Below are 11,411 nucleotides of genomic sequence, written 5' to 3'. Positions count from 1 at the left end.
GGCCGGGGCTGCGGGGGCGGCTCCGGGGGGCGGCCCCGGGCTCAGCTCCACCCACCCCCTCGCTGCTGCGGGAGGCGAGGGCTGCGCGGAGTGCGCCTCCTTCCTGGGGACCCCTGCGAGCCGAGTCCGGAGGGGAGCGGGCTCTGGCGGCGCGCGCACCCCTGCTCCCCGATGTCCCCGCGCCCCTGCTGCCAGGCCCGCGGGGGCTAGCCCTGCACCCCGACTCGCAGACGCGCGGGCGAGGGGCCGGGGTGCCTCTCAAGTGGGCAGCCGGGCTCACACCGGGTGGCCTTTGCCCGATTCCTACACCCTTTTCTGTCGCCTTCGTGCCTCTTCTCCTTTCCCTGCCCTCCGAATTTCTCTCGGACCCTCTGGTCGGATTCGGGCGGCTTGCTTTTGAACTCACTCCTTTTGGGGAGAGGTAGGCTTGCGTTTTCTTTTTCGAAGCCTTTCTTTTACTTTCTGAGCAGAAGTAGCAGCACACGTGAGCGGCCAACTTTTGAAGTCTACTTCCATATTTCCTGAAAAAAGGAAAGATTTCTGGGCCCTTCTTCCTATCTAGCATTGTGATTGTTGAGTTCTCTCCTGTGCTCTTTTCCTTCCCCGCACCGCCGTGACATTGGGAGACAGCCCTTCACTTTTAGTCAATTTACCAATTTACCTGGAAATCAAAGGCTGCATAAAGCTAAGTACGGAATTCCACCTGGGTTCTCATAATACTTTCTGCCGTTAAGTGGAGCGACTTAACACCACGCAAGCCAGTTGTGGCCCACAGTCACTTACACATTTAAAAAGAAAGAAAGAAAGAAATGTAGAGTTCTTGGATAAACCCTGTGGGGAGTAACATGGATCCTGAAGCACGGTACCACCTTCGAGACGAACTTGCTTTTTGAAGGATCAACAGGCTGTCATACTCTCCAGTCCCTTTGATGACTTTTCCTCCCACACAGGACACATATGTAGTACAAAGTTGCTGTATGGGATACATACATTGTTTTCCTTCATTGGTGAAGTACTCTGAAAGTATTTGTTACAAGATGTGTAAAATACATTGTAATCTTTACACTTCTGAAACCACCAGCTTGGTATAATGTGTCCAGTTACTACAAGAATAAATAACTTACTTTCACATTTTGTTCTAGTCTAAGCAATATGACTAACGTGAATATATATTTACTTATTTTTTTGGAGATATTTTTGCTATAGGGCGTGTGCACTTGCCAGAAAGACAGAGATAGAGAGATAGAAAGCGAAAAATCACCACCCCCGGGATGGCTATGCACAATCCCTTCTCCTCCATTCTTCTCTGGGGATCTTTGGCGCACACGCACAGGTGCCTGGCGTGAGCTTAAGCCACTGAGTCCTGGACTCAAACTGTAGTCGACTACATGGGAGTCCAGCAATGTAGCCATTACACCAACTGCTAGTCCCGTGAATAGTTTTTTTTTTTTTTTAAATTATTTATTTAATTTTATTTAGTTGTAGTGTTCTATTTTACCAAAGAGAGAGGGAGAGTGATAGTGAGAAAGCAAGCCTGGGTCTTGAACCGTGGTGGTCAGAGCCCTTAACCACCATACTACCTGCCCAGCCCCCAAGTAATTATTTGATTCTTTGTATTTAAGAGATGTTTGTAAAGTCTGGACATAGATGCAGTCTCACATTTTCTAATATAAAAGCACTCATTTGCAGGGATATAAAAACAGCTTAGAACTTAAATAGTTGGGCTGGGCCTTGAAAAACACCATATGTGTGCCCAAAGTCCTGAGAGGAGAATGGAGGATTAGGAATTGTGACAGTGACCACCAACCCTGGAGGTGTGCTTTATTGTTTTCTCTCTCTGAAGAGTGCATGTGCCTTCTGGCAAAAAAAAAAAAAAAAAGTTGAGAGATTTTTGCTATAGGGCACATATACCACCAGAGAGGTGGACAGACAGAAAGCGAGAAATCACCTCCCAGGGAGGATGGCTACACCACCCATGGCCAATCCCTTCTCCATTCTCCTCCCAGGATTTTGGGAATGTACACAACACACAGGCACCCAGTGTGAGTTTCAAGTTACCAGTTCTGAGACTCCAACCTAGGTTGACCATGTGGGAGTCCAGAGATACAACCATTACGCCATCTGCTGGTCCCACAATAAAAAAAAGAATTATTTTATTTATTTACTTTTAATTTGACCAGAGAGGGACAGAGCAAGAAAGTGAGAGAGAGAGAGGGAAAGTGAGAAAGCAAGTTGCCAGGTCTGGGACTCAAACCATAGTCGGCCATATGAGAGTCCAGAGCCCTTAACCACCGTGCCACCTGCTGGCCCCAATTTTTTTTTTAAATAATTATTTTGTTTAACTTTATTTACCTTATTTTATTTATTTATTTATTTTAATTTGATCAGAGAGGGACAAAGTGTGTAAGAGAGAAAGAGAAAGTGAGACACCAGGTCTGGGACTTGAACCCCGGTTGGCCATGTGGGAGTCCAAGATCCTTAACCACTGTGCCACCTACTAGCCCCAGGTTTTTATTATTTATTTATTTTTTTAAAATTTTTTTTATTTTAAAGAATTTAAACAGATTTTTTTCAAGGTTTGTAGTCTATAGAACATCGTGGAAGTAAAATGTGAAGTTGCAGCCCATATAGTCAGTGAGTCAGTCACGGATGAGAACTCAATGGGTCATTCTCCTATTTTCAGAGTTTAGCCGTGTCATCAAGGGAAAAGAAACGTAAGTAAACAGAGAATGTTACCTTAGGTTGGAAGAAACGCTTCAACACATAATTGGTCCAGAATTGCTCCTTAAGAACAAGGTCTTAAATCAAGCTAGGGGTTTAACCATAACTGTCACACTTTACCTGTCTGTCCTCTAATCCAGTGGTTCTCAATCTGAACTGTACATTAGAGCCGTCTTTTGTGATTTTAAATTTTAATGCCCAAGCCAGTTCCCCTGAAGACTTTTTCACTTTTGATCTGGGGTGAGGCTTGACTGTGGTATATTTTTGAGAGATTTTGCTATAGGGCGCATGCACTCACCAGACAGAGAGAGACAGAGAGACAGAAAGTGAGAAATCACCCCCCAGGGGGGTTGGCCTGCCGCAATCCCTTCTCCATTCTCCTCTCGGGATCTTGGGCATGCATGCACATGGGCCCGGCGTGAGTTTAAGCCACCAGGTCCAGGACTTGAACTGTGGTTGACTACATGGGAGTCCAGTGACATAGCCATTACACCAACTGCTGGTCTCTTAACTATTTATGTATATGTTCTCAAACTTAATTTCAAGAGTGTTTTGTTTTTGGCTCTTCTATAACCGTTTAATTTAAGTTAGATCGTTTTGGTTTGGAAACCTCTCGACTCTGCTTGGGACCACATTGTCAGGTTTGATTCTATCCTAAGTCTGTCTGCCTTAGTGGCTTTCTCTTACCCTGAACTAGCATTGAATTAAGAGTGGATGCCAATTATTCTTTATCAGTTCCTCATTTCTTCAGGAGGCTGATTATTTTTCTCTTCTGTGACCCCATCTGTGTTAGCACTTATCACATTGCCATATATATGTGTTGATCCACCCTCTCCACCAGACTGCTAACCCCAGGTCTCTATGTTGGGCAATGCCAGGAGATACTATTCACATTTTTTTAAAAGAATTATTTCTTTAATTTTATTAATTATTATATTAAATGTGCTATAAGGCATGTGCGGTTACCAGAGAGAAACAGAGGGAGAGATGGGGGGGGTGGGGTGAGTGAGAAAGCAAGTCTCCAGGTCCGGGACTTGAACCATACTTGGCCATATGGGAATCCAGTGCCTCAATCACAATACCACCTGCTGGCCCCTCACGTTACATTCCCAAATACCGTGGCAACATGGCAGAGCTGGAATCCCACCAACATAGGAACTGTGTTTTCCTTATCTTTGTCTTCCTAGGATCAAACACTGCATTTGCCATGAGTAGGCTCTTAATATTTGTTGAATGAGTAAAGACTGCCATGTTATATATTATGCAATGATAACTTTATATATATCTTTAGCATAAGTTGATTTGTTATTAGTTGATTTTCCTATTAAATATTTTATGCCCTGTACTCCTATTACAAATTTGCTAAAGATTTGTGGCATCTAAGTAATTGCACTTATGACAGACCCCATAATTTTCCTTTCAATGTGCACAGACATATATACCTTGAGTCTTTTATCCTGACCTAGAAAGGTTGACTCTTGTTATCTATAAAGTGATTGTGGAGTTCTTGCTAAGAGAAAAGCAGTTAACTGTCCAATTGGATAATTTTTCTTTTTCTCATTAAATTTTCCATATGGGTACAATTGCACTACTTCAGAAGGCCAGATCTTTTAATTAGATCAGTAGGGCATGATAAGTTGCTTCTATTAATGTGCTAATACTGTGTTTTTAATTCAGTTCATCAAGTATTTATTGAGTACTTACCATGTGCTCCACACTGTAGGTGCTAGAGAGAATACAGAAGTAGTAAGTGGTGAACTCAGTTTGTAAAGATGCATTAGACTTATTGGGAGGATTGAGGGATTAAGGAACTCAGTACATTATTCATTAGATGGTAAAATAAACATATGTACCCCAAATCTGTGGTGTACTGATTAATACTAAAAAACAGACTTTTTTTTTTAGAATTATTTTATTTAACTTTATTTATTTTAATTTGACCAGAGAGGAAAAGAAGGAGAGAGACAAAGCAAGCTGCCAGGTCCAGGACTCAGAACTGCAGTTGGCCATGTGGGAGTCCAGTGCCCTTAACCACCACGCCACCTACTGGCCCCTAAAAAACCCAGACATTTATTACTCCCTTACTGAATACTAATTGTTGAGGGTACAAGTATGAACAATGTGGTCAGGGCCAGTAGGTGGCATGGTGGATAAGGTGCTGGGCTCCCACATGGCCAACAATGGTTCAAGTCCTGGACTTGGTGACTTGCTTTCTCACTTTCCCTCTCTCTCTGGTCAAAATAAAGAATAATAATGAGAATTAAAAAATAAATAAAATGAATAGTTCTTTTTTTTTTTTTTTTTTTTTTTTAAAGAGAGATGTGGTTCCTAACATTTAGACATTTACAGTCTTGGGGCTGGCAGGTGGCATAATGGTTAAGGCACTAGATTCCCACGTGGCTAACTACAGTTAAATTCCAGACCTAGTGGTTCATGCTGTCTCTTGCTCTCTTTCTCTGGTGAGTGCATGTACCCTGTTCTCTTTTTTAAAATAATAATAAATAAATAAAATTAAATAAAACTTTTTAAAAGTTTATGGTCTAGGGTCAGCCCCATGGCACAGTGCAGAGGATGCTGTATTCCACATGGCCCACTGAAGTTCAAGTCCTACCCCCATCAGCTTCATGCTGGTTGTGTGCATATTTCCAAGATCCTGATAGGATGGAGAACTGGAGAGAAGAGGATTGTGGCATGTCCAGGTCCCATGGGGGGGTGCTTTCTCTGTCTCTTTCATGTGTGCACATGCATGCTCTAACATTAAAAAAAAAAATCTTTATGATCTGGTGGGAAAAACTATTAAGCATATAGAGCATATTAATGTTAAGATATTATGTCAGGATGTGCGGGGCTATGAAGAAGGGCGTGTAGTCCAACCTCTAGGGATCAGAGAATGTTTCCAAAAAGATAGTTAGCAGTTCCCAGTTGGAAAGTTGATATGAGCATTCCATTCACAATAACAGGTGCAAAGCATGGAAATGAGAGAGGGCATTCCTTGAATAAGTAGCTGCCGCCAGACTGGTATCAGTAGCAAGGATGTGTTAGTGGGCCAGCCCATGGCATAGTAGTTAAGGCAGCTGGATCCCACATGGCCAACCACATCCCCAGATCGGCAGCTTGAAAAACTCACTGGGCATGTGTGCATACATGAATGCCCCAAGTCCTGAAAGGAGGGAGAAGTGAAGGGAAAACGCCTTTAACGTGACTGTGCCCCATCGGGGAGTGCTTTTTTCTTCTCCTTCCCTCCCTCTCTGGTGAACTCACGAGCCGTCTAGCTAAATAAGTACATTTTAAAAGTTAAAATTAAAAAGTGACATGTTAAAGAGCACTGACTTTGGAGTCATACAGATGTGATTTGCTAATTTTCATTCCTGAGAGATTTAAGCCCTTGCAGATGTTGCCTATGGGGTAGCATTAGTCTACCCATAACTTCGCTGTGAATTTTAGTACAAAAAGGTGGCCTAAGAGTTCTCTTTTGTCTAGCTTTATGGGACACCCCATATAGCCTTACCTCCCGTTAATGAAGTCATTATTGGACCTCTAGTGAAAGCATTCCCACATAGCCACTACTAGTTTTTTTTAAACAGCAGAAGCCAAGTGATGGGGCAAGAAGGAATTTGTGATTTAATCGTGAGTGGTACCATGTCTTCCTCTACACGACTTGCAGGACCAAATTCTCTCTGGTTATAAGTAGCAGAAATTGACTTTGGCTAACTTAAGCAGAATATGGGGATTTGTGGGAAGAAACTGTGTAAACTCGACAGAAGTGAAGGAAGGTATCATGAAGCCTCAGGGAGACCAGGGAACAGAAGCTCCTAGGATCTCTTGGGTCCAAGGCTAACTCAGCCCCAGCCAGCTTTCTTCCTTGTGCAGGAAATCTTATTGATCAGCCTGGTGGCCACCACAGCGGCAAGCCCATGTTTGGTGGTCCCATCAGACTTCTAAGAATGCGGCAGAGAAACCCTACAGAGGAAAAGCCAGGGTATTATGGCCACAAAGCCAACAGATATGTCCAGCAGATTTCATTGCATTTTGCAATGTGGAAGTCCTCAGTGACCTTGCTGTAAGCAAGTTTAGGCATCAAAGTCAAATACCCCTGGTTGAAGAGTGAATGGAGAGCGAGGAAGAGGGTACCGTGAGTGTAAACTACTTGTTCAAAGGAGAATGTGAGAAAGCAAGCCATCAGGTCCGGGACTCAGACCATGGTTGGTCATGTGGGAGTCCAGCGCCCTTAACCACCACGCCACCTGCCAGCCCCGAGGTGAGAAGTGTTTTTACATATAGGAGGACAACAATGGAATGACAGGCAGAAAAGGGAGTAAATTCTTGTTTAATATGAGGATAGTCCTGTGTTTCAGAAGCAAGAGAGAGAGGTTAAGGCGGAAATAAAGTGCAGTGAGGAGAGTCAGGATTGAGTTAGCTTTAGGAAGTCCTGGAGAGCTGAAAGAATGCATGTGTAAACGGAGGTTATGGTAAGCATAGACTGGTTTAGGAGTGCATAGCAGATGACCTCCGTCTTCGCAGTCATTTAGGGAGGCGTGGAAGGAAGACAGCAGTGCTTGCTGAGCTCCTGCTGAGTTACCAGGCACTTTGCTGGGTCCCACAAATGTATTGTTGTTTAAACTCAAAACAGTCTTCTGAGAAGTTAGCAATATCTCAGTTTTAAATGTGGGGATGCTGAGCCTGATCTCTTTTTCTTTCTTTTTTTCTTAGTTTTGCTATAGGCCATGTGTGCTCTCAAGAGTGAGACAGAGGGGGACCATCAGTTAGTGCAATGGCTATGTTGCTGGACTCCCATGTAGTCGCCTGCGGTTCGAGTCCCAGACCTGGTGTGGCTTAAATTCATGCTGGGCACGTGTGCATGCATGCCCAAGATCCCGAGAGGAGAATGGAGGAGAGGGGATTGCAGCATGGCCATCCCCCTAGGGGATGATTTCTCGCTTCCTGTCTCTCTGTCTCTCTCTGTCTGGCAAGCATGGGCGCCCTATAGCAAAACAAAACAAAACAAAACAAAACAAAACATAACAAAGCAAAAAAACAAAAACCAAAACAAAACACCCTCCAGGGGGGATGGCCAACATGTTTTTTTTTCCCCAACATGAAGACAGTGCATACTAGTCAAGTCAAAGACATTATCATAAGCAGATAACTCAGTAAAATTTTAAGGAGAATTCTAGGGACTGCTTGAGGGTTGTCAACTTTTGATTGCATTATGCAAAGATATTTTAGAAGCTATCACCATTGTTTCATAAAATAAAGGGCATTTGTGTTTTTTTTTTTTTTTTTTTTTTTTGCTATAGGGCACGTGTGCTCACCAGAAAGAGAGAGACAGAGAGCCAGAAAGTGAGAAACCATCCCCCAGGGGGATGGCCATGCCACAATCCCTTCTCCATTCTCCTCTCAGGATCTTGTGCACGCACACACACGCGCCAGGCATGAGTTTAAGCCACTGGGTCCGGGACTCGAACTGCCGTTGACTGTGTGGGAGTCCAGCAACATAGCCATTATGCCAACTGCTGGTCCCCCTTTTGGGCTTTTGGACACACATGCACACACACCAGGAAAGTTTTTCAAGACACTGGGTGAACTGCATGGTCAGCCATGTGAGATCCAACTGTTGTTAATAGAGAGAGAAGTTGAGAGAGCAAGCCACCACAGTTGGTCATGTGAGAGTTCAGCACCTTAACCACAATGCCACCTGCTGGTCCCAATATAAGCATATGTACATATATATATATTTTTTTTTTTTGAGGGGTTTTTGCTATAGGGTGCATGCTCTCCAAAAAGACAGAGAGAGACAGAGAGACAGAAAGTGAGAACCCACCCCCCACCCCCCCACCCCCAGAGTGGGATGGCCATCCCGCAATCCCTTCTTCTTTCTCCTCTAGGGAATCTTGAGCATGCACACACACATGTGTGAGTTTAAGCCACTGGGTCCAGGACTCAAACCACAGTCAACTACATGGGAATCCAGTGACATAGCCATTATGCCATCTGCTGGTCCCTATAAGCATATTTTTTATTTATATCTTTTTTTTAGAAATTGATGCATTTTTCTGTGCATGTTTTGAAAAGCCATGTTGTACTCACAAAGATGTACAATGATTATATATAAATAAGAAATCACAATAAAAATAAAATAAAAATAAGCATATTTGACTTATATTATAAAAGAATCTTTTTTGGGGGGCAATTTTTGCCATAGGGTATGTGTACTTGTCAGAGAGAGACAGGGAGACAGAGAGACAGAAAGCGAGAAGTCCCCCCGCCCCAGGAGAGATGGCTGTGCTGCAATCCCTTCTCCTCCATTTTTATTTCAGTTTTGGGGCATGCGTGCATATGCACCTGGCATGAGTTTTAAGCCACTGGGTTGGGGACTTGAGCTGTGGTCAACTATGTGGGAGTCCAGCAACATAACCATTATGCCATCTTCTGGTCTCCCCCAAAATCTATTTTAGTAACAAATAAAAATAATAAAAAATATGTTAAAAACTGTACAGATCGGGACCAGCAGTTAGCATGACTGTGTCACTGAACTCCCATGTAGTCAACTGTGGTTCAAGTCCTGGACTCAGTGGCTTAAACTCACCCTGGGCGCGTGTGTGTGCATGCCCAAGATCCCAAGAGGAGAATGGAGGAAAAGGGACTGTGGCATGGTCATCTCCACTGCGGGGTGATTTCTTACTTTCTGTCTCTCTGTTTCTCTCTGTCTCTCTGGCGAGTGCACATGCCCTATAGCAAAAATCTCTAAAAAAAAAAAAAACCTGTACAGATCAAAAACATTGAAAAATTTATTAAAAACATAAACATTACTGAAATAAGTTTTCCCAACACAATTCTGGGAAAGTCCAGCACTCAGAGACTTTGCTAGTCAGAATAGGTTGAGGGTAGTCAAGGTAATTAATTTCCAGACTTAGGGGGGAATTACATTTACATCAAAAAAGAAAAAAACAAAACTAGCAGGACCTACTAGAATGGCTAATTGCATTTACCCACTAGCTAAGCCGCTTGAACATATCTTTATAAAACGGAGTATCTGGGACCAATGGATAGTATGGCAGTTAGGGGGACCGCGTGACTCAAGTCCCAGACCTGGCTTCTGAAAGAGCACATGTGCACGTGTGCCCAAAATCCCAAAGGAGAATTGGAGAAGGGCTTGCAGTGTGACTGTGCCCAGTGTGGGGTGCTTTCTCATCTCCTCCCACCCCCACCCCTACCCTACTTCTCTCTGGTGAGCATACTCGCCCTTCAAATTTAAAAAAATAAATAAAGAGTATCTGCAACATGGCTTTAGTACTAGAGGAAAGAGCAGGATTTTAGAGAACTGGCAGCCACTAAGAATGGGGAGCTCCTTCCTTCAGAGGCACCACTGGCTGCTCACCTCTTCTCGCCCATGGTAATCTCTATAGTTGGAACTCCTGTAATGAACATGTATATTCGTGGCAGTGAGGAAGATTCCACATATCTTAAGGTAGTGGTTCTTTTTTCTTTTTTAAAGAATTATTTATTTAATTTTATTTATTCTTTCATTTCTTTTAATTTGACCAGAGAGAGAAACAGAGAGAGAGAGAGGGAAAGTAAGAAAGCAAGCCACCAGGTTTGGGACTCAAACCGTGGTTGGCCATGTGGGAGTGTCCAGCGCCTTAACCACCATGCCACTTGCTGGCCCCAAAGCAGTGGTTCTTAGCAGCAGATGCACATCGAAATCTCCTAGGGAGGTGCCTGTTAGTAGCAGGTAAGATAAGACGACTGGATCCCACATGGCCACCTGTGCAGTTTGAGTCCTGCATCCATCAGCTTGAAGAACACTCAGGTTGAGCGTGCATGCATGCTTAAAATTTCAAGAGGAGAATGGAGCCAAATCCCACATCACTTACTGTGGTTTGAATCCTGGTTCTGGCAGCTTGAAAAGCATGATGAGTGCATGTGGATGGGTGCCTCAAGTCCCAACAGGATAGAGAAATGGAAGAAAGGGTTGTGGCATAACCACAGCCCACTGAGGTGTGCTTTCTCTCTCTCCTCCCCTCTCTCTTTCAGTTTCTGGTGAGCATATTCACCCTCTGACAAATAATAATAATAATAACAACATCCAAAAACATATGCTATACATTCCAGGAAAATGTTGAACAAAAGAGTGAATATTATTACTAGAAAAAGGTTAGATCTTCAGCATATCAATTTTGGGGTGATACAATCATGTGTGTGTGTAATAGCTTCCCAATACATAATATCACTACATTTTATGATTGGAGGTATTAGATCAAAACCATCAGCCAGTCTCAATCAGGGGCTACAACCCAGACTCTCCCCATGGGGGTCAGCCTTGCAGAGCCTCGTGTTCTACCACTGTGCCACCATCTGGCTCCCTGATTTTAAAACATTTTATCAACCCCACAAGAAACTGCCATCCAGAGCAGTCATCCCCCAGTATCCCCAGCTTTTGGCCACCACTAGTCTCTTTTCTAATTCTAGGTTTGCCCTATCTGGATATTTAATAGCTGTGGGACCATACAATACATGGTCTTTTGAGACTGGCTTCTTTCACATTGCGTCATGTTTTCAAGTTTCACCCATACTGTACTGTACAGTACTTCATGTCCTTTAATGCTGGATAATATTCCATTGTGTGGATATACCAGATTTTATCTCTCCCTCTATTATTTGATGAACATTTGAGTTGTTTAAACTCTTTC

This window comes from Tupaia chinensis, unplaced genomic scaffold, assembly GCF_000334495.1.
Source record: "Tupaia chinensis unplaced genomic scaffold, TupChi_1.0 Scaffold139218_1, whole genome shotgun sequence".
Lineage (NCBI taxonomy): Eukaryota > Metazoa > Chordata > Mammalia > Scandentia > Tupaiidae > Tupaia > Tupaia belangeri.
The sequence above is the reverse complement of the archived record's forward strand: the minus strand, read 5'-3'. Positions refer to the sequence as shown.